General features: G+C 40.9%; 1 protein-coding gene and 1 long non-coding RNA gene across 2 annotated transcripts in view; both read right to left on the bottom strand.

Annotated features, from left to right (window-relative positions):
• Positions 1 to 24,704, bottom strand: part of LOC114610830 (tyrosine-protein phosphatase non-receptor type substrate 1-like) — a 130,460-nt gene that overhangs the window by 40,994 nt on the left and 64,762 nt on the right. The window lies entirely within an intron of this gene.
• LOC114611444 overlaps positions 19,798 to 24,704 on the bottom strand; it is a 5,691-nt gene continuing 784 nt past the window's right edge. The window contains exons 2-3 of the long non-coding RNA XR_003709832.1: positions 23,549 to 23,623; positions 19,798 to 19,910 (exon numbers count right to left, since the gene is read on the bottom strand). This is a non-coding gene — a long non-coding RNA (uncharacterized LOC114611444). The remainder of the gene's footprint in view (positions 19,911 to 23,548; positions 23,624 to 24,704) is intronic.

Raw genomic sequence — 24,704 nt, 5'->3', positions numbered from 1 at the left:
GTGAAGTAATGAGCTTTTATTAGAATAACATGAGTATGGATGAGGGGTTACTTATAAGGGACAGTGATAATACAAAAGCAGCTGCATCACTAGAAAGTCCACTTAACACGGATGATGAGTCCCAAGCCCCTGCATCTCAGCTTGTGGGCAGCTCTACAGTCTAAGCAAGTCCCCAGACACTGTCACTCCTGCCTGCACTGCTGGGTAGGGGCCTTCAGCAATATTCTTATTCTCAGGCATGACCTTTGCTTACCTCCTTTTTACCACCCGTGGGGAGGGAGTCTCCCTTTCCATCCTGAAGGAAATATTAATTTGTAGGGGATGCTGCAATTCCAGGGTACATACCTACAACATGAAGACAAACCTCCCTCCCCACAAAGCAGATCATAGCCAAGTTACAGGAACAAGACATCACTTCTGTGACCCTCAATGTTCTTAGGGAGAATTCTTGAGCACTCATTAAATGTTTTTGAAAACCTGACATAGATGTCAGGCAGCTTTCCTTGGTGTTATTTTATACTGTTGTATTGTTTTGGACCAGTTAATTGTTCGTGGGAATGACTTTGGCATCAGAGCAGAGAGATGATTCCTTAACTCACCACAAGCATTTTTAGCATCAGTATCTATTTTATAAAAGTCCTCAGTGGTGGGGGAGGGAAGTTCCATTCTGCCAAGCAAAGCCATTCTTCTGCCTTACTTCCTGAAGCCAATAATTGGATTAATTGATATCGGCCAGAAAACTCTAGTTCATATTGCTAATAGATCACTCCATGGCAGCCACCTCAGATAGCCTGGATGCCCTCCAACAACAAATAATCACGTTTGCTGGAGTTGTACTACAAAATAGAAGGACTCTGGACCTTTTGACAACACAAGAGTTAGGGGCGGGGAACTTGTGGCCTCTTGGGGGAGAAATGTCATTTCTATGTAAATGAATTGGAATTGGTTAAACAAAAATATTAAGATCCTTCATGACCTCTGCAATAATTTGAGGTCCCAATAGGTCTTCAATGACCCTGACCCCTGATACTCCAAAGCCCCCTCCCCAAATCGCCTGGCTCTTGCCCTTGATGGGCATCAGAGCCTTCCTCTTTCTTACCCCATATCTTATACACTTTCTCAAAGAAACAAGTAGAGAAAGTCACCATCAACCAAGTACTGCTACAATATCAAGCTAGTCCCACAGAGTATGCCAACACATAGCCCCATTATAAAAATCGAAGGGGTAGCTGTGAGTTCCCAAGCCAGATAAAGGATGGTAGAGCATTGCCCATACTTGGACATCTCTCATAGAGCACAGAAGGAGTGGGGCTGCTCTCTACCCAAATCAGGTTTGGACCTACTCAACTCCATAGAGACAAAGACCATGTCATGATAAAGCCACTTAAGCTGCTGTTTCCCCACCAAAGAACTGGCTTCTCAGAAATCACAGGGGTGGCAGTCTGCTAATTGTGCTGATATACTTGTAAGGCCCCTGCCTCTGCTATGGCAGGTCCCCCGTGTCTTTTTTCTTCCCTTTCCCTTGACTTAAGCTATATAAACTAGCCTCACTATTTTAATCAACAAGCTGTCCTCTGGTCTTTCATACTCGCTGTATCCCCTGCAGCATGAGACCCTGCTCCTCAGTTCTTCTGCAACCTTGGTACACAATAGCTGGTTGAGGTTGAAGACACGCAGGAGGGGAGTATAAAGGAGGAAGATGAAGTTCTTCTGTTGAAGTAGGTAAGGGGAAAGATGGATTGATTCTCAGCAGAGGGCTGAGAAGCATTTTTTTTTTTAATTGAGATTCCCTCCTCTCAGGTGACTTTACCTTGTATCAAGTTGACATACAACTATCCAGCACAAGGTCTCTCTCTGCAAGCAACCTTCATGGGCAGCAGAATGCCGAGCCATGGTAGACAAAAGGGCAGTTCAGCACAATACCACTCAGTACCCAGTGTTGGTTCAAACTTTGAGAGCCTGATCCAGAGTTATCTATTTTAGGAGTATTTAAACACAACACAATCTGGTGAGGACCATCCTTGAGATGATTAAATCAACCTTGCCAATACAACAATTGCATACTCAAATCTCTTTGAGGAGTAAGCTTGATACAAATGAGATATGACTACATTGAAATTCTTTGTAAGGTACATGTGACACCTTCCATAAGGATGGGTTCTATAGATTGACTGGGAAAAAAGAGTTTGTGAGAATGGGGCTGGAACAGGATCTAGTGCCAGAAAGTGTTTGACCACACAGATTGTAACAAGGTCACCAGGCTAGAAAGCCCGGCCACTCCAGCCTTCTGATGGAAAACAAGTTTTGCATTTCTTTCCTTGAAGAAACAACCCTCTGTGCTTAACATTCTGGGTCCCCTTAGTGCATGTCTGTGAGTAAAAATCCCTTCAGGCCCGCAGCACCCCCTGACACTTGCCAGTTTTTGTGTGGGTGAGAACAAGGGCCTCTTATCTTCAGGGTCTTTAGCATCTGTGTTCAAAAATTCCCTAAGCTAAAGGCTTAACGAGGTCATAGGAAAAACAACAGAAAAACTCAAAAGCCTGTATTTGAGGAAGAGTGTCAGGAGAGAGAGGCCAAATGACAATAAATGGAAACATTCCAAAGACAAAGAAAACCATAACAAACAAAACATAACACAAAATGCCTTCAAAGTTACAAAAGTGAATACAAATTCAAATGCCTTTAGTGATCCAAAAGCAAAAACCAAAACCAAAATATCTAGACCCAAGTGCTTCAAAGCAAACAAACTACATCCTTTCAGTTAAACACTTTGAAAACAGACCAAAATGATATTGATCAAATCAGAATCTTTGATTAACCTGTTCAGAATAAACAAATGGACCATCAACCAAACACAGAGATTCAGAGCCATGGAAAGAAATTAATAGCAATCTGTCTAAGGAAATAGGACCAGATAGCTTGGACTCAGTGTGGGTTTTTGGCTAACATTCAAGTGATTGCTCTGGAGAAAATCACATCCGTATCCAGGTCCCACACTGTGGTGTTATAATTGCCAACACAAAACCCACATCCATCGCTAATTAAGAAAATACCCTGCAGCTGGGTCTTATACAAGGTTATAGAAGATAGACTTGGCTGGCTGGTTTTAGATCAACATAACAACCTAGGGTCATCTGAGAAAAGGGAACCTAGGTTGAGAAAATGCCTCCATTGGACAAAAGCAAGCCTGTGTTTCTCAGCCACGCTTCATCTTCTGAGAACTCTGTTTAGTTCTGTACCCTGTCTTAAAATTGGGTTGTTTTCTCGATGTGCTGTTTTTCATGTATTTTGGATCTTAGCCTCCTATTGGATGTGTTAGTAAAAATCCTTTTCCCAGTCTATAGGCTGGAACTCTGTCCAGATGATGGTGTCCTTCGAGAAACAGAAGCTTCTCAGCATCATGAGGTCCCATGTATTAATTGTTATTCTCTGTGTCTGTGCTGTCAGCGTTTGGAAAGTCTTCTCCTGTGCCGTTGAGATTGAGGCCACGCCCCACTTTCCCTTCTATCAGAGTTGGTGCGTCTGACCTTGTATTGAGGTCTTCGATCCATTTGAAGTTGTGCCTTGCACGGGTGGTAAGTGTGATCTCTTTTCATTCTTCCACATACATCTGTCCAGTGTGATCACCACTGTTTGCTGAAGATGCTGACTTTGCTCTCGTGTGATCTTCTGCCTTCTTTATAAAATAAAAAAAGTCAGGTGTCCATAGGTGTGGGAACTAATTTCTGTCTCTTCAGGTTTTGTGCCAGGACCGTGCTGCTGTCATTACTATAGGTCTATGGTACAATTTAAGGTCAGGAATAGTGATACCTCTGGCAGTTCTTATATCATTCTGGATTGTTTTAGCCCTCCTAACTTGTGAGTTTCCATGTGGAGCTGAAAATTGCCTTTTCAAGTTTTATAAAGGACTGTGTTAGAGTTTTTATGGGCTTTAGAATGACGTTAACCCTACCAATACCTTGAACGTGGACATCTCTTCATCTTCTGTTGTCTTCTCCAGTTACTTTCTTCAATAAATTAAAGTTTTTACAAACGAGTCTTTTCACTTGCTTGGTTAGAGGTACTCCAAAATATTTTCAGATTATTGTGAAACATGTTGTTTCCGTGATTTTTTTTCTTACTCCATTTGTCATTTGTGTATAGGAAGGCTTCTGATTTTTCTCTGTTAATTTCGTATCCTGCTACTTTGCTGAGAGTGTTTATCAGCTGTAGGAATTACCTGGGGGATTTTTAGGGTCACTCACATATGTTATACCATCGGCAGATAAAGACACTTTCCCCTCTTCCCTTCCTATCTGTATCGCCTTGGTCTCCAATTGTCTTACAGCTGTTAGCGTTGACTTCAAGTACTGAATTCAATAGGTATGGAGAGAGTGGAAAATCTTGTCTTATTTCTGATTTTAGTGGAAATGTTCTGAGTTTCTCACCATATAAGCTGGTGTTGACTGGACTTGCTATAAACTGCCATTATTACAATTAGGTATGCCCCTTGTATATCCCTAATCTCTCCAAGACTTTTATTTTGAAGCGATGTTGGATTTTGTCAAAGGATTTTTGGATTTTTCTCCATCTAATGAGATGTTATGTGGCTTTTGTCATTCAGTATGTTTAGACGGTGAGTTACATTTCTGGGATAAAGCCTACTTGATCATGATGAATGACCATTTTGATGTGTTCTTGAATTCAGTTTGCAAAGTATTTTATTGAGAATTTTTGCATCTATGTTCATAAGGGAAATTGGTCTATAATTCTCTTTTTGTTGTTGGGTCTTTATGTGGTCTGGGTATCAGCGTAACTTTGGCCTCATGAAATAAATTAGGCATGCTCCTTCTGTTTCTATTTTGTGGAATAATTCGAGGTGTATTTGCATTAATTCTTCATTAGAAATCTGGTGGAATTCTGAACTAAACCATCTTGCCCTCAGTTATTGTTTCTGTTACTATTTTGTGGAATGATTTAAGGATTATTGGAAATAACTCTTTATGAAAGCCTGATAGAATTCTGGCCCTGGTCTTTTTTTTTAGTTGGCAGATTTAATTACTGCTTCTATTTCACTAGGCATTATAGGCCTGTTTAAATTGCTTATTTGATCTTGATTTAACTTTGATAAATAAGTGATCTATATTAAGAAAATTATCCACTTCTTTCAGACTTTCCAGTTTGGTGGGGCAAAGGTTATTAAAGTATTTCCTTATGATTCTCTGATTTTCTCCATGTCTGTTGTTGTTCCCTTTTGTTTCTAATTTTGTTCATTTGGACCCTCTCTCTCAACCCTTTAAACTGGCTAAGGGTTTGTCACTCTTATTGATTTTCTCAAAGAACAAATTCTTTTTTATTCATTCTTTAAATTGATTTTTTTGTTTGTTTCTATTTTATTGATTTCAACCCTGAGTCTGAGTATTTCTTGATATTTAGTCTTTTTTGGGGATGTTATTAGTTTATTTTGGTCTAGAGATTTCAGGTGTGCTGATAATTTACTAATATGAGATTTCTCCTTTTTTTTAAAAAAAATGGAGGCATCTAGTGCTGTGTGAACTTGAAGCTGAGATCTACCTTCATCATGTAACATAAGTTTGGGTACGTTACATTCTCATTTCCACTCAATTCTAGAGAGTTTTTAAGTTTTTAGGCTTTTGTTTTAATCTTTATCTTGTCTCGTTTTCCATTTAGTAGTGAGTCGTTCAGTTTCCATGAGTTTGTAAGTTTTCAGCTTTAATACGTGGTGATCAGATAGGATACAGGGTATCATATCAATTTTCTTGTATCTGTTGAGGATTGCTCCATGTCCATGTATTTGGTCAATTTCGGAGAATGTTCCACGAGCTGCTAAGAAGATATATTCTTTTCTATTAAGGTCAAATGTTCTGTAAATATCTGTTTGGTCCATTTGGTTTATGACATCTGTTAACTCCAGCGTTTCTCTGTTATTTTTTGTCTGGATAACCCATCTATTGCTGAGAATGGGGTATTGAGTATCCCACTATCAGTGTGTGAGGGTCAAATGTGATTTAAGCTGCAGTAATGTTTCTTTCATGAAAGTGTTCTTGTGTTTGGTGCACAGATGTTAAGAAATACAATTTCCTTTAGGTGGATTTTTCTCTTTGATGAATATGTAATGTCTTTCCCTATCTCTGCTGATTAGTTTTGTATTGAGGTCTTTTATGTCAGATATTAAAATAGCTACAAGGACTTGCTTCTTAGGTCTGTTAGCTTTCAGCATGCTTTTCCATCCTTTTACCCTGATGCATGTCTGTGTGTTTCTTGGATGCAGCCGAAGGTTTTCAAATCCATTCAGTTTAGACTGTGTCTTTTTATTGGGGAATTGAAACCATTGATGTCGAGAGATACGAATGAGCCGTGTTTGTTGATTCCATTATTTTGTTGAGGTGGTGTATGGATTTTCCCCTTCTTCTTTTGATTTGCTCATCTGATATAATTTATTCCTTGTGTTTTCTTGGGCATGCTTAGCTTCTTCTGGTTGAATTTTTTCTTCTAGTACCTCCTGTGGGGCTGCATTTGTAGATAGTTACTGCTTAAATTTGGTTTTATCATGGATTGTGATTTTAAAGTAGTAGCTCACAGTTGAAAGACTTTGAACTTTTAAAAAGATTTGGGACTTTACAAAGATATTGTATTTTAAAAGAGTCTGAATATTTTAAAAAGACTGATTTTTTTAAGCGTTTGAAATTTAAAAGACTGTGGGATGTTTATATTGTAATGTGGATACTCATGTGTGATCTTGGAGATGAACAAGACAGGAAAGGTTATGGCTGAACAGTGATTTGTTTGTGTGTCAAGTTGACAAAGGATCCATTGTGCTGGCTAGTTTTATGTCAACTTGACACAAACTAGGGTTATTGAAGAGGAAGGAATCTCAACTGATAAAATACCTCCATAAGATTGAGCTATAAGGAAGTCTATATGAAATTTTCTTAATTAGTGATTGATATGGAAGGGCCCAGCCCAGTATGGGTAGGGCCATTCCTGGGCTGATGACCCTGGTTCTATTAGAAAGAAAGCTGAGCAAGCCATGAAAAGAAAGCCAGCAAGCGCTACCCTCCATAGCTCCTGCCTCCTGCTTCCTGCCCTGTTTAAGTTCCTATCCTGTTAAGTTCTTCAAAGATGAACAGTGATATGGAAGTGTAAGTCAAATAAATCCTTTCCTTCCCAAGTTGCTTTGGTCATGGTGTTTCATCACAGCAATAATGACCTTAACTAAGACAGGACTTAAAAATGATATGATTAATAATTAAAGTTTATTAAAATTCCTAAGGTGATAATGATCTAATCATGGTAACAAAAACTAACTTAAAAAGTTGCTTCTAGAGTCAGCATGGAGGGGGTACATGCCCAAGTGCCCTGCCAGCACTTGAGAGGCAGAAGCAAGTGGATCTCTGTGAGTTTGAGGTCAGCCTGTCTACAGAGCAAGTTTCAGGACAGCTAGGGCTACACAGAGGAAAACAAAAAACAAAAACAAAACAAAAAACAGCAACAACAACCAAAACAAAACAACAAAAAAGGAAATCGGCAGGGAAGTTATAATCATATGAAGTCTACACCATTGCTAAACAGGTATGTGAAAGATATGTGGCTCACCACTGAAAGGGACTGGAAATAAATAAAAACTGGAATATATATAGACAGCAATGCACTAGATCTTCAGAGAGACAAAGACCTTGCCCCCTCCCAGCTGCCACTGCTGATAATGTGGGTAAAATTATCTGTCTCCTGCTACATGCAAAAGGGAAATATTTCCACTGCCTGGGGCAACCACAGAGCAGACAAAGAAACAGAAGTAGCAACTTCCCCAAAATGTAGGGGGAGGAGGTAGTGGTGGAAGAACTTCCTTTGTGACTAACCGCATTGATTCCCAGCCTATTTAAGTAAATGGGACCCCAATTACAAAAAGAAATGGCTGTTTAAGACTGAAAACAGGGACTATTGAGCATCTGAAGATAAATGATAGCCATCCCTGAGGCCATTGCCCCTGTGTTGGTTAAATGGATCCATTAGGGAGCTCACACCAGCCAGACAGCTCTGGAAACTACATTAGACTGACGGTTTTACGCTCCCTGACTTGGCCAGGGTAACCCATGACAGTGACTTAGGGCCCTCCCAAATACAGAATTTTGGAAAAACCCAATTTAAAAAATTGGCTGTTGACTTTACAGAACTTCCCTAAATCAGGGGTTACAAATGCTTGCTTGTCTATGCAGTTTCTCAGGCTGGATAGAAGTCTTTTCTACTCGTATGAGGTAGCCCACCTTCTAAAATAAATGGTCCCTAGGTTTGTAATTCCTATTACTACAGGATTAGACCATGGGCCAGCACTTACAACAAACCACACAAAACCTTACTATATAAAGGATGTGATGCTGATCGACTTCACTTTGGCTTTACTTTTGCTAAGTGTACCAAGAATTCCATATGAAGAATTAAATACTTTGATAGAATTGACTGGCTTTACAATACACAATGCTTACAAGTCAGGACATCCCCTGGCTAAGATAGTTCTCCTTCTCTTGGATGGGCCAAGACCCCACTGTAGCAATTGCATGTTAGGTGATGGACGTTGCAGAATAAGAACACATGGAAAAGCGAGGCTTGCTGGAATCTGTTGCTCCTGCTCACAACTGTACAGGCAGGGCCACCAACCCCTCTCTGTCAGGGGCAGCTCTGCTTATACACTGAAGGCCTAAACTCAGCCATAGGCCTAAAATCAGCAATAGGCCTGACATACATGCCTGCTAAACATAAAGTCTTGGTTCTCTGTGAAAAAGCACTGAAACAGATGACTAGAAGCTGTTGTAAACAAGCCGCTTTGGTGGAAAATTGCCAGGCTGAATACACAGACCTTGTAGATAGGTAATCTTGGTGGATAGTACCAACTTAGATAAAGACAAGTGAATCATAGGTGGAGTCATAGTGATCTGTTCCCTGAACCTTCACCTAGCTGACACTCTGTTCTGGAAGATATCTGTACTCCTCCTGAATACCTACACTCCTGCGTCATCCCCTTCCCCACATCCTGCCTTTTTGTGTATATAACACCTGTGTGTAAAAAAGTAAAAATGGCGATTTGATCAGACTATAGACAGATTGCCTTCTTTGTGTCGGCCTGCCTCCCACTTTCTTTCAGGTGATCTCCCTGGACCCCTGTTTAATGCCCTACTGGACCAGGACACCCCTCCTTAACAACAGGGAAGGAAAGCTACTTCTCAAGTCTCACACAACGGAGGCATGGATTCTTTTGTCTAATGGGGGAAGCTTGGAGCCTGTACCCACACTATGAATGTCTCAAGCTAACAAAGGACAGGTGATAAGTACTCTGTGCTCATCTCACAAGCTAAAATATGGTAGTTCTATAAACAATGGAACTTTTTACTCAAGCCTACAACCAGACTGGTGGGAGTTGCACGATTCCTCATGGGCTGTACCCTTTACTCTGACCTTCCATTCTCCTCCTCTTAACAAAGCTAATTCCAGGGATAAAAGGAGAATATCTAAGTCTTTTAATATCTACGTTGATTCTATGGGAGTCCCCAGAGGAATTCCAAATTTATTTAAGACTGTAAACAAATAGTTACAAAATTCAAGTAGACTATATTTTTTGTGATCAACAATAAATAAAAAATATAAATAAACAAAGGTTTATCAATTATACCATGGATAACCTTCCAGGAGTATCATCATCAGCTGGATGCTATCAGCCAAAATGGCTTGGAGTGGTGGTGACCCTGGTCATGGTGCTAACAAAAAAGAGATTTGTGTCATACTCGGTGTGATGGCTCTTTTGGGTTTTCAAGTTAACTACATCCAGAATCAACCAAAACCTAAGCAGCTGGGCACGCCTGTTAGGATTTTGTTGTTGTTGTTGTTTAGGTCATTTGGAGTGGGAAGACCCAACTTAAATCTGGGCCATATCTTCTGGTAGCAGTCCATATAAAAGGACATGCAAGAAGGAAGCTTTTGCCTTTTGCCTACCTTCCTTCATTGCTGGCAAATTTATCTATCTTGCTGCTGAGGCTTTCCTTTGCTGGTGCTGGAACCTACTTCTTCAGGATTCCCACACTGACTGAAGACCAGCTAAGACATCTAGTCTCATGAAGTGAATAACTGCCAGACTCTTGGACTTTGCCTCAGGAGACAGCCTTTGTTGGGCTAGCTGGACCACAGCCTATAAGTCATTCTGATACACACACACACACACACACACACACACACACACACACACACACACACTCAAGCTGCTCAAGCTTCTTGGGGAGGCAGACAAAGTCTGTAATGGGGGTCCTCAGTTGGTTTTTTCCTGGAGTAAGAAACAGCAGAGTCTGGTACAATTGTCGTGGTTCCCAGTCTCTTGTGTACCCAGGCAATGCTGCTATATGGCTGGGATTTGGGAATGGGAATCCCAGGTCCATGATTCATCTCAAGGCATTCACTTGGCTGGCAGAAAAGGGAAAGCAGAGCTCAGGGCAAGGGGCAGAGCCTGGCTTGATTCTGAATGAGTGCTAAGAGTATAGAGAATCTGGGAGAGAGAAGGCCTCTTCTTCAGGAGATTTAGGTGCAGTTCTTTACTACAAAGGCCTCTCCTGGCAACGGTGATGAAGAGATGGTCCTCATTTGTCCAAACTGTTTTATTTGATGGCAGATGTAAATGCATACACCTTACTCAGGGTGAACCAGGGATTGAATTCCTTTTGTTGGAAGAAAGGAAAGCTCATTGGCTGAATGCTCAGGGCCTATCTAGATACCTTATTAGCATGGAGAACTCCAGGATTTGTATGCTATGTGACTGATATCCATGGTCCTCTCAGTGGAGTGTCATGGTTATGCATTTCAGAGCAGGTAGAGGAAGGCAGGGAATGGCCCCACTCCTACCATTCTCAATTCTGCGATTCACGGGGTCTGAGCTCACTCGACCTTACCAGTTTTTCTGTCTTGTGGCATGGTCCACTTGCCCCACTCTGAGTCCCTTGTCATGGTCATAGGAGTCATGATTACAGTTAGATGGTATATGACTCCATGTTTATGAAGATTTATTCAATGACTACTTACAAAATGGATAACTTCCAAAATTCATAAATAATATCATAATATATTCCTGGTGAATATCACAAACAAAAAGTTGAAAATATTAGTTAAATTTTGTAAACATATTGTTAATAAATATTTAAGAGCCATTTAATAGAAAGTCAAATTTCCTGCAGGGTCAACACTTCTGGAAATCAAAATAGATGCTTAAGGTTGCGTATTGTTCGCCAAAGTTGTACTATACTTTTCAGCTGTAGCATTTGGACACATTTTTGTGAAAGCACAATTACAAAGCCAATCCAACCATGTAAGAACATAAAGTTCGGCTTTAACCACTCAGACTAAGTACAGAATTCCTCGTGTTAGGCGGAAAGCTCAGTGGGACCCATATTGGATATGCTTGCTTGCTTTTGAATCCATCCCTCTATACTGAGTGTGGCAGAGGTGATTTCCTGGGCTCAACACAACAGAATAAAGCCAGCTTCTTGCAACTGGGAATGTGTTCCTGATCTGTCAACATCGTGTAAACTGACCATCTGGAGTGACCAAGTGTTGATGCTGGAAGGCCAGTGAGACCAGAGGATCATGCCCTGGCTACTCTGGGAGCTAACTAGGCTGTGCATAGTAGATACTTGACGATTTGACTACCAAAAGAAACAAGTAGATTTTTTAAAATTTTTTTCTTATATATTACACCCCTTGACATTGTCTATGTTTGGTCTAATATTTGCTGTAGACCAGGCTGCCACAGCCCCAACATGGCAAAAAAGGTTTCTGTTGCCTCGCAGACAGGTGGTAGTTAGGAAATGTTCATGTTGGGTTTTTGTTTTGTTTTACTTTATTTTCATTCTCCTAATAATTTTTGATTGCTCTCTCTAGAAGACTTTTAAAAAATATATAAATACACATGAGTACATGTTTATATACATAAAAATTTTAACATTCTTTTATCTATTTTTACTGTTAACGACTGAGTTCCCTAAGCCAGTCATAATATCTTTCGACACATGTAAAACTATAGGGCTTCTAAGAACAGAATCTGACAAACCATGTGCTAACCTTGCTTTAGAATAAGGATGTATACACACACACACATACACACACACACACACACACACACACACACACGCTGAGACATAAAAACCAAAGAATTCTTTCCTCCAACACTTGAAGACTCTTGCTCTTGCTTGCTTGCCTGTAATTAGAAGCCCTGCCCAGGTATTCTGGTACAGTTATATTTCCAAGGTATCTCAATACCAACTGAGATAGTAGATGATGCTCTTTGCTCTTGTGCCAGCTAGTCCTATGTCAACTTGACACAAGATAGAGTCATCTGAAAGGAGGGGATCTCAACTGAGAAAATGCCTCCAATGAGAAAGGGAAAGCCTGAAGGACATTTTCTAAATTAGTGATTGATGTGGGAGGGTCCAGCTCATTGTGGGTGGAGCCACACCAAGCTGGTGATCCTGGGATCTTTAGGAAAGCAAGCCGAACAAGCCACTGGAAGCAAGCCAGTAAGCAGCAATCTTCTGTGGTCTCTGCATCAGCCCCTGCCTCCAGGTTCCTGCCCTGACTTCCCTCAGCAATATAATATAGCCTGAGAGCTGTAAGATGAAATAAGCCTTTTTTTGGTCATAGTGTTGAGTCACAGTAATAGAAAACCTAGTTAAAATAGACCCTGAAAGGGATTTGAGCATCAAAATAGTAGAAGAGTCTAAGAAGCTGATGGGAAAAACATGCAACAAGCTGGGTGGCACCCTTGTGGTGTATCACTGTGTCTGATCTGCAGCCATGTGCCTCACCTCTCCCCTCTGTACCATAAATGGTCTGTGGCTAATTGCTCTGCTTAAGGAAAATGTCTGCTTATGGAGGAATTTAGCAAACTCTACTAAACAAGCTTAATATAGCCAATCAAAATATGTCACTCTGGGTTGCTATGTGGGGGTGAGGAAGCAGGCAAGGGGACAGAAGTGGTATAAAATGCTCTGCTTGACTGAACTGAAGCTCCGTTTTGGGATTGATGTTGCCTACGCCTGTTGTATTCATGCAATAAAGTTGCTTCTAAGCCTCCAGCCTTGTGTCACTTCTCTTGGTCATTTCCTACATCACCCTGATTCCAGGAAGCGTCACGAGCAAGGAAGCCCCGAGACAGAGCCTGCCCTCATTTTGTGGCACCAGAACCCTGGCTCAATCCCTGGTACACTTCTCTCCAGATGGTGCCCTTCATGGTCTCCCTCCCCATCATTAGGGGTGACTCTAAGCCATGACACATGTCCGGTTGCCCACTTAACTGCACTTGTGTGGAACAGACATGTTACAACTTACCCATCCAAAACTCACTCCTGATCATGGCTCAAGCATGATCCCTCTTCAGGAAAGACCAGTAATTCTGTGATTCCAGAAGAGAGGTTCAGTACCTAGAAGCTGTCTCTGCCTGTTCTCCTTGTCTCTCACTTCAATATCTCTTCTCCAGTATTTCCTTGACCATCAGGCTCCATTGGCTCTGTCTTCCTGATGTAGAGCCGAACTACACCTTACCATGTTCTGAGCTACCGATACACCAGCTGGAATGACCCAATATTACCTACTGTCTTGGTACTCTGTATGGGCATATCTGTGTGTACATAGAAGGTGTCCTGGGGCACTGAAAACTTTCATACTGCACTGCCTCTTCCACTTATCACTAAGAACTGGATACCTGCATTATAGAATTGACGGGTCAGCACAGGTATAACCCTGATTCTTTGCCTTACCTAGGGTCCTCCTGTGAACAGTGTCCATAGGAAGCCATCTTTTATTAATTGGACACTGTCTTGGGTTCTGCCACAAATCATACTTAATGAGTAAGGGAGGTACATCTTCCAGACTCCAGCAAGGCTTGGTCACTATGGAGACTCCTCATGGATGACACTTTACCATTGCCTTATGCAACACAGATCCATTACTGCTTTTTGGAAGGTATGCTGTAGCACCCAGTAGGCAGTCACAGGCTCACTTTAGACCACGAGTGTTTGAACAAAAAAGAGCCATAGTTCTCCAATCACTTTCAGAGAACGGCTAAAAAGCTACATTCAAAGAAGCCTGATGATAATGAATATGCTAATATGATTTCTACCGGGTCCCTACACACTTTCAAAGAAATGCTTCTGACCTTCCACACGGATTCAAAGCTTCCATTGAAGTCCAAGGGGGGTTTGGGCTTAAATAACATGAAAGTTTTTACATAAATGGATACAACAAGGGAGTTGTGAATTAAAAGTGAATTTCACATTGTCCCCAAAAGCTCTGACCTTGAATGAGACACACAGGTCCTAATTGGTTGCCAGTGGACCTTCTGGACAGACAGCTGCTACCTTTGGATAGAGTGAGCCAGGAAGCGTTAAGTGGGAGTCCTTTTTGCATACAAGTGAGCTCTGGAAAGGTGGGTTCAAATGCCAGCCCTGCCACTCATAGCCTGGGTATGAGCTGATTGAGCTAAGCTCTCATGTCTAAGAGGATTAGTGACTCCTTGCTGGCAATCTGTATTCAAGAGGGGCAGGGCATCCAACCAATCACAATCCATCAAAGGTATGGAGAACCCTCCTCCACCCCATCCCTCCTGGCCTCCCATGTTTCACCCTTTCCTCCATCCCTTCTGCACATACTGAGGAGGCACGCAGGGCAGCAGGCTTGAGCATAGCAAGCACAGACACAAGTACTGCAAACATGGCAAACATTGCTTTTTCTCCTTTTCCCCTTTGTTAAACCATTAGATTATCTTTCTAAAGCTAGACTCCAAGGTCTATTCCCTTATTTGGCCACTGACTTATTCCTGAGTCTGATCACTAAGGTCTAACCTTCAAAACATCAAGGTCCAACAATCAAAATTCATTATTTTGCTAACCTAACTAAAATACCCAACCAGAACTTAGCCAACACATCCTAGCTCATTCTAATGTAGTTCCCTTTCCCCTTCTTAAAATCAACACCTGTAAAGCTATTTGTTGCTATTCCTGCCCGACTCAGACTCAGCCACCTTGTCTCTTTGCCTTGCTGATTAAAGGATCTCTTTGCATTTGGTTTGCACTTTGGAAATTGGTGAAATTGGTGTTTGGGTGTGGTCAGCGTATAATCCAGGATCCAGAGTAGAGCACTCCACAGTAAGAAGATCATTTCACCCACGATTCAGCTGTGAACAAACTGGATGAATGGGAACTGCCATAACAGTGGGAGGACCTGGAACTAAACCAGGAGTAACCAAGAATCTCTAAGAGATGTAAGTTTGTGAGGAGAAGTGAAGAGAACAAAGCCTTCACCCCATGCAGAACTGAATTCTAGCCCCACCTCACCATTCCCTTGCTGTAACTCTTAGGAAGGTGTTTTGGGTGGTGTTATTCTCATATGTTCAAGGAGATCCACACCAGCCATTCTTCTACTCACTGAGCAAAGGTTGATGAAACTGTAACCCATGTCTAACACTGTTCTGAATGCTGTAAAGCCCACAATGAACAGAACAGACAAAAATCCTTGCCCTTGGAAGTTTAAATTCTCAGAAGAGAAATAGACACTAAATAGTGCAATCCTCCCTTGGTAACCACAGGGGCCTGGTTCTAGGATCCTTAATATAGCAATCCCCGGGAAAGCAAGTCTCATGTAAAATGGCCTACTGTATGTATCATCTACACTCTCCAATCTCCTTTAAATCATCTCCAGATTAATTATACTGATTGATAATAATACCTAATAACAATAAGTAGTTGCTATACTGCTTAGGGAATAATGACAAGAAAAATAGAAGATTTCATTTTGTTCTATTTTTTTGTTGCTGTTGTTTTTGTTTTTTTGAGACAGTTTCTCTGTACAATAGCCCTGACTGTCCTGGAACTCACTTTGTAGACAAAGCTGGCTATGAACTCACAGAGCCTCTGCCTCTGAAGTGTTAGAATTAAGGGCATGCACCACCATGCCTGGCTGCTTTGTCTTTTGCTTGTTTGTTTGTTTGTTTGTTTGTTTGTTTTTGAGACAAGGTCTTGCTATGTAACCAGGATGAACTTGAACTCTGGTCTTGTACTCCTAGTGACCTTCCTACCTCAGCCTCTGGAGTAATCAGATTACAGGAACATGGCATCATAAGCAGCTCCCAAATGAGAGGGTTTGTTTTTAAAGTCATTTTTATCATGATAGGTTGGTTGAATCCATGGATGTGGATCCTAGAGATATAAAGCACCAACATGAAAAAAAAAAGATAAAGCAAGGGAGGGGAGTAGGGAATGACTTGACAGGGTGTAAAATGGTGGGAAAGTTTATGTTATGTGGTCAAGGAAGGCCATAGGGGAGTTAGTCATGTGGTTCTTGTAGGGAGAACATTCCGCAACCAGAGCAAAGAGTGAGCACAAAGCCTCTGTTGTGGTTCTGGGCCTGCCTTCAGGAAAGATCAAAGACTCAAGGGCACACAGCTGAAGCAGCAGATACTTGCTCAGCTCTGTGCAAGTGCTCAACAGGGTACAGCTTTTCCTTGTGGCATTTAAAATCATATCAGGGTTCTGGTAGACTCTATGGCCACTTTTCATTTCTTTTCTTCTTTCTTCTTTTCTGAGTGACCACAAGCAAGGCTAAGCCTCAGGTCCCTAACCAGTAGAACTCTGTGCCTCCAATCCCAGAGCAGACAAAGCCAACAGGAATATGTAATGGATGTGGTGGTACAGTCAGGGAGAGAGTGAGTAATGAGTGAGCACTGTTAAAGAATGTCCACAAAATTGTGTACTTCTCTCCACCTTTAGAGTCTCACAAATTAGATGCCTTGGAAATCCGGTGCCCATTTCCAAGATGGACCTTCATCCTGAATGGAGTTAACATCCACTAAACAGCTTCATCTCCTTTAAGATGGGGTACTTAATTAAATTAATTGGCTCTGGTATGGACAGACAGAGCTGAATGGAAAGGGGTAGGCCAAAATATGGCATATTCTCTTCCAAACGGAACCAACCTCCTGTCTCCCAGGATCCTTCCATATACCCATCGAGTCCACCAATCTGCCCCTTAACAAGCCACAGTCTCTCAAATGACCCCCTTTCCTTTATTGACTCTACCCCATGTCCTTCCAAGGACCCAGCTCAAATACCAACCACTTCTCCATGAGGCCTTTCCCATTGCCGCCAAAGCAAAGAATCACCTCCCATGAGCTCTTGCAGAATTCTACACATCACTTGACAGGAGCATCCGTCTCATTTCCTTCCAGTTTTGTGAAGCCTGATGTTTCATGAAATCCTTGTAGCTGAAAACCACTGTTTAACTCGTTTCTTAAAAAATGATGTTTTTATTAATCCTTTAAGAGTTTGATGTCATGTATCTTGAGCATATTCATCCCTCTCTCCAAACTTCCCTCAGGTCCTCTCAACCTCCATGTCCATCCAGCTTCATGTTCACTTCCCAGTTTGTCCAGTTTGTGTTGGTCACCTACTCCTTTGCCCCACCGTGTGGCGGATGCATCCGGTGTCATAGACCATTAAAAAAAAAAACTGACTCTCCTCTCAGAAACAATCAAATGCATGTGCTCCTCAGGTAGGGGTGGCCACCTGCCCTCCTCCATATTGGATTTTAGTCTGGTTTGAGCTTCTAGCGATCGTATGCATGCTGTCATGATCTTTCATTTTTTTAAGGCTTTGGTCCAGTCTATTGGGTTTCTGACTAATGAGAATTAGTCCACACCCAGGAGCATCAGCCTCAGGTGACAGAGCTGGGCAGATCACTGCCACCCGAGGGTCTCACTCCTCTCTATTGTCTTCAGGAACTTCCTGAATAGACATGTATGAAATTGCTGCAACTAAGCTTTCAGAGCAGCATTAGACCCGTTGTTCAGTGTGGGAAGTCTCTGAGACCTCCACAGCCCGAAGAGTGACGATCTGTGGGAGGCAAGAAGGCAGTTGGATTCAGCACGATGTCAGGAGTCTGACCCTGACTGGTTTATTTTAGGTATATTCAAGTACAGCACAATGTGGTGAAAACTTTTCTCCTGATAATTAACTAAGTCCCATGTGCACAGCAACGGGTACATAAGTTTCTTTAAGTAAGCTAAATAAAGATTGAATGTGACTAACACTGAAACTCTTTGTAAAGTGTATGCACCATCTTCCACAAAGATAGGTTCTATAGGTTGTCTGAGACAAATGAGTCTGTGGAAAAGTCCTGGGTAAGAGTCCAGTGTGGTCTCCAGACACATAGCTCAGAGTTTATTAGGCTAGAATGCTTGTCCCTCCCCAGCCTTCTGAGCAGATAACAGGTATAGCATTCCTTCCCTTGAAGGAACAACCATGTGTGCCAACATTTCACATTCCTCTAGTACTTATCTGGGAGCACAAGACCCTCCATGCCTCCAACATCTCCCCATTATTTTTTTTAAAGACAAAGTTGGGACTATAGTAGAGGCTAAGGTTGTATACATTGCCTGCATGACTAGTCTAACTATTATAAAGAAGCATAACAGAATTATAAGAATACTTAGTAGAGGACCAAGGAAAGAGGAAAGCCATCTTAACCAGGATAGGCACTCAAAGGTCACTTGAGAGACTGTGTTTATCTCTTTATGTAGATCATTAATTTGGCCATAACTAGAATGAAAAACATCTATCACATTAGAGCAACACAAACCATGAAATTGTTGACAGCCAAGATTATGACTGAGCAGCAAATAATATATAGTTTTAGCTCTAGTTTGTAAAATTGTGGTTCTCAATTCACCCATTTCTTGTCTAATTTCTACTAATAGTTTGCTGTAATGTTAGTAGTTTTACTAACCATGCAGTCCATTTTTGAAATTTCTCCTTGCATTCTTGTAATAACTCCTGGTACTAGTAATAAAAATCAAAAACAGAAATAAAAAAACATAAAAACAATCCCTATCATGGCAAAACAACATCATACTGTCTCCTATTAGGGCTATGCCTTTCTGACCCCTGACAAAAGGCATTTGGATCCTATACTGACAAGCTAAGAAATAACATGTAATACCGGCAGTAAACATGACATCATCATTTTGGGGTCAGTAGTATTGTGTCCTTGTACTGTTACTAAGGTTTTGACTTGATGAGTTAAAGTCTTACTGTCTCCTCAAGCCAATGCTGTCCTGGCCAGATGCGCTGAACAGGAGCCATCTGGGACTTCATGCATTATCTGGAAAGACTTAAGTATAACTTCACCTGATATTAGAAGAACAATTGATCATTTCCATTGATTAGCATCTAGATATTTTCATTTAACAAAATTTAACATTAGGCTGTGTTTCCTTTAGGGAAAAATGTTTTGAGGCAGCAAAAGCAGCATTATCATTTAAAATGAAAGAAAAAAATCAAAGTTTAAGCATAGCTAAGTGTAACATAGTATGTAATGATTTAGGTGGGTGTATAACTACCCCCCTTTTTTAAAAATGCTATTTAAGTATTTGATGGTGTTGTTTCACAATAGCTTGACCCTGTGGATTTAAAGTAATTTCAGTAACACGATTATTATTCCATAAATTGAAAAATTCCTTAAAGCATTTGCTAGTATAAGCAGGGCCATTATCAATGTTTGATTGGAATGAGAGTCCCGGAAAGGAAAGAGGTATAGTAAACGAATGATGGCATCCAAGATGGTTGCACGCTTGTGAGCAGAAGCAGCAACACTATTAGAAAAAGCATCAACTGTTACATGAAGATACTTTAAACTTCCAAATTCTGAGATATTACTAATACTTGCCAAATGGCATTAATCCTTGAGGATTAATTACGCCAGCAGAGGGCAGTGGGGTGAAAGAGGAGGAAGGGCAGGTTCAAATAGTATGTTGTGCTCGTTCACGAGTTAAGGAGAATTCCTTGTAATGATTTTGCATTTTGATGAAGTTCATGAGATTTTTGAGTGGCCTGTAAAAAAAAAAAAAAAAGCGCTGGGGGCAAGGAGGCCGCAGCACATCAGCTTGAGCATTAGTGGATGCTAACAGACCTGGAAAATTAGAAGGATCGGGATTATGAGTTACAAAAAAAGGTTCGTTATCATATAGATGTCTGAAGGGAAAGAATTAATTGTGGAAAAGAATTAGTAGTGGTCTTGGGCTTTAAGTCTTGTGGTTTCTAAAAGAGAAACCATTTGAGCACAAATGTGGAGTTCGTTACTATGTTTAATGGCTGAGAAACACCCAGTAAAAGCTGAGTGACTGTGGTGAATTCAAAAACTGTGGGTACAGTTTGTGTGTGTGTGTGTGTGTGTGTGTGTAGAATTCAGAATTTGTACATAAAGCATAAGCTCCTGTACCTTTGAAGAGTAAAAGCATTAAAATGGATCTGTATGAGATTTATTAGTTGTGATTTTAGGTAATACTCAAAGAGTATCTTCAAAAATAACTTAAAAGGGAACCTTTAGGATAATGATTATTTATGTATTCTGAGTAACATATTAACACTACCTGCCAATTATTATCAGTGTGGAACAAATAATCACCCTGCCGTTTATTTGATGGCACAGTGATTTCTGTGGTCTCTTTACCAGTAAGCTGTTTAAGACCCCTCCTTCCACCATTAAGTCTATACTTTCTTGTAAGTAAGAAGTTACAGATAATTATAACATACATAATTTCTGTAATACCATCACCCTGTTGTTAGACAATTCCAGTAGGCAAAGATGAGGAAGGAAGGATACATAATTGATAAGGGACTAGTTCTACAAGCTTGCACTTTAGTGGCAGCATTAATTAATAAGCTAATAACTCACTCTGCTTCTGGTGTTAGGTTTCTTACAAAGTTTGCCTGAGAGTCTCTGGAAAGCTACTTAAAGAGCAGAGCCAGATCCATAGTGCTGACAGGCACACAAGGACCCGCCAAACTGATATGGCCCCAACTTAGTTGTTGCTGTTAATTGAGGAAACATTGTTTGGGGGTGTTCTAAGCAGAGAGGATGATGGCAAATTTGTTATTGCATAATTATATCCTAAATAATTGTAAAGTGATTACTTTCTTATTTTATCTGGAACTCTGTTTAAATTTTGCTCTTAGTTTATCTAACACTAAAGTTAAGCTCTCGTTTAAGTATTGATTAGATTAGCAGGAGAGGAGAGACTCATTCATAGACTGAATGGCCAATGCCTTGGAAAATTTAATCGACACCAGATTAAGTGCTTTATGTGCACAGTACTGACACATAGTAGGGCAATTTTCATCCCTGTGGTAAAACTTTTCACTGATATTGGGTCATTGGTTGTTGATTGCTTAGAAACAGAATGTAAAACGTTCCTTATTATCAGGATATAAAGGAGCAGAGGAAAGGTCGTCTTTTAGGAACGGCGAGCACTTGTTGGAGGGCCCCAACTGCTCTCATAGTCACATGTATGTCCCTAAGATCATACAACAGTGGAAATTTATTGTTTGCCTTTTTATGAGTTACAAAAGTGGGGGAATTCCAGGGACCAACTAAAGGTTCAATGTCCTGCTTGTAATTGTTCCTGCACTAGATGTTGGGCCTGTTTTAACTTTTTCCCATGAAGGATTCATTGATTAATCCGTACTGGGTCATCAAAGACCCATTGTACTTCTAAAAGTCTTGTGGATGGCCCCTTGAGCAATGACCACGATTATGGGCATTATACTTTTTTGTATTATGATTATCAGATGAGTCATTGTAGCAACGGTAACCATGGCTTACAGTTGTTGTAATATATCCTATAGATAATATGAGAGTCCTGGGACAATATAAGACTTCACAGTGCTAAAGGAAGAATCTTAGTCCAATTTAAGACATTACTACTTTTTAAAGAATCCTTTGGCCTCCAGCACCTTGTAAAGTGGGGGAGGAGCTGTGGCATTGGCCAGGGGAGGGGGTTGTTCTTGATAATAACAGAACGATCTGTCCCAGTATCAAGCATGCTTCTAAAGGAATAATTTTCCGTGTATAAAGTCAACACAAGATGCCCATCCTCAGATAAAGGTCTTGTCCATAAAGCTAAGGGATTTAATCCCCTTACACTGGTCCCTGTCTTTCTTCCTGAGTAACTGGATACTGTTTTTGAATCGGGTTCATTTTTGAGTGAGTGAATTTCACCCTTGATTCTGGAGTTGAGGATTTTCCCCTTGGGAGTTTAAAGGGATTACCGTTCTTGTCAAATTTGGATTGAAGTTCCTTAACCCAGTGTTTTCCTGGGCTGGATTACTAGATTTTTTTTTTGCACTAAATTTTTCAGTGTCCTTTATTTTTGCATTCAAAGCAAGGTCCCTTTGAAAAGTTTTTTGAATAGCTGCTGCTGTGAGAAGAGCTGCCAGCATCTTGAGTGACTGTTGCCCAAGTGGAAAGCTCACCATGTTTTGCTGGTGCTATGGCAGCTCTACACTCTTTGGTAGCCCCATCAAACTCCAGCTGCCTGATCAGGATATCTACAGCTTCCCCCTGAGTTACTTTCTGGTATAGTGCTCTCCTAACTTGAGTAGGAAATTCAGGCCAAGGCTCATTGACCTTCTATTTTAAAATGACCAGAGGACCCACAGTTTCTCCATGATCAGGAGTAGTTCTCTGGGCTTGCAGTGAATAAAAGTGTGCTTGGTCAAAAACACTGGGCCAAACCATTCATCTGTGTTGGAGTATTACTGTATTAGTCTGCTCCCCCAAAGCATGTCTGAACTAATAGGGACATTATTGCTGTGGTTTCTTTCTGTCTGTTCAACACATCCATCATAATATTTTGCTTTCCACATTAAGTATTGTCCTGGGGCTAAGGAAGCTTTACATACTTGCTTATTGTCCCAAGGAGTAACAATATCCCTGCTTGAATATTACCATATCATATCAGTAAATGGAGCGTGCATGCCATTGGCAGCAACATATTTTCTGAAGTTCTTTAAAAACTCAAAAGTAAATTGGTAATGTTGACACATATTTGGGTCTTGAGGATTTAAAATTACAGACATCAGAGGAGCTGGCATGGTAAGAGGTTCTCTCCAATCATTTTCTGGTTGATTATGTCCCTCGTCTTCTCTGAAAGGGAGGCAGCATAGACAGAATTTCTGAATCAGATTGATGAGAATGAATATTGTTTTACTTGGATAAAAATTTGGGGCATTTGAAGGGGGAGGCAGCGTAAGTATCTAAATCAGTGTCATTAAATGTAGGAGCAGTAGCCCCTTGCTGAGATGTGTCCAGAGGATCTTCCTCTTTATGGTCCTCCTGGAAGAAATCCAAGCAGCACATCACTGCAGTTGAGATCGAAAAATAATTGACAGGGATTTTATCCCTTTTCATGGTCTCTTTTCACATTAGCTCCCTATGTGTCTCCAATTGGCAACATCGATGGGTCCTTGTTCAGGAAACCAAGGATTGAATTTTACGGTCACTTATATGAAGTTTCAGAGCTTTGGCTCTGAATATTTTGCTAACAGACATCTCAATAATTGTATAAAATGCTTTGCTCAGAAGACCGAGAAGAGCCCATGTTATTTCACCCTCTTTTATGGTGGAGACTCCTTGGGTGAGAAGGCTGAACTCCTGCCTTACACTCCCACTCAAAGAAAAATTCTCTTACCTTCTCCAAATTGTGTGGTCTGTGCAACCTCCACATCCAGAGGAGTGATGATCCGTGGGAGGCGAAAGGGAAGTTCTGTTCAACATGACAGTAGCCGGTGTTAGTTCAAACTTTGAGAGTCTGACCCCGAAGTGATTTATTTTAAGCATATTTAAGCACAGTAGAACTTGGTGAAAAATTTCTCGGTGATAATTAGATCAATCCAGGGTTAACAATAAAGCTTACATAAATCTTCTTGAGGAATAAAGTAAGCTAAATGAAGATCAGAAGTGACTACCTCAAAAGTCTTTATAAAGTCCTTGTGATACGTTCATAACGATGGGTTCTATAGATTGACCGAAACAAAACAAAACAAAACAAAACAAAACAAAAATAGACAAGCTTGTGAGAAAGGTCTGATGTGGTCCCCAGCCACATGGCACAAATGGCACCAGGATAGACTGTACATTCGCTCCAGCCTTTTGGGTGGATAACAGGTACAACATTCCTTCCCTCGAAGGAACAACCCCGTATGCTAACATTTCAGGCTTTCCAAGTGCTTATCTGTGAATAAGACCTCTGTGCTGCCTACAATTTTCTATGGCACTTAGAACTGAAATCGATGTTTTTGACTGATTTTTTCTATGAATCTATCTGTTAAAATAGAAAATAAGACAAAACAAAATAGATTTTTAAAATCTGCTTCCTAGGAATAGGAGGAAGAGGATAGACAATGTTTTCTGGTATTTTTAAAGCAATGCTTCAGCAAATCTTAGAATCTCAGGGTTACAAAGAACAGTGAAATCATATGGGATTCCAGTTATGCAATATGGAAGCAGTGGAAATGTATAATTTTGTTAGATTCCTAGATTCCTGCGTATGGTGGTCTGTGTGAGAGTGGTCTCCATAGACTCATGTATTTGAACGCTTGATCCCTACTTGGTGAAGCTGTTTGGAAAGGATCAGAAGATGCGGTCTGGTTGGAGAAGGTTTGTCACTGGGGGTGAAAGTTGAGATTTCTAAAGCCCAAACCATATTTCCATATTTCCCCATTTCTAGCTTGTTCTCTCTCTCTCTCTCTCTCTCTCTCTCTCTCTCTCTCTCTCTCTCTCTCTCTCTCCCTCTCCCTCCCTCCCTCCCTCCCTCCCTCTCCCTCCCTCCCTCCCTCCCTCCCTCC

This window comes from Grammomys surdaster, unplaced genomic scaffold (assembly GCF_004785775.1).
Source record: "Grammomys surdaster isolate TR1022 unplaced genomic scaffold, NIH_TR_1.0 129, whole genome shotgun sequence".
In the NCBI taxonomy this organism is placed as follows: Eukaryota; Metazoa; Chordata; class Mammalia; order Rodentia; family Muridae; genus Grammomys; species Grammomys surdaster.
This window is presented reverse-complemented; position numbering and strand designations above follow the sequence as displayed.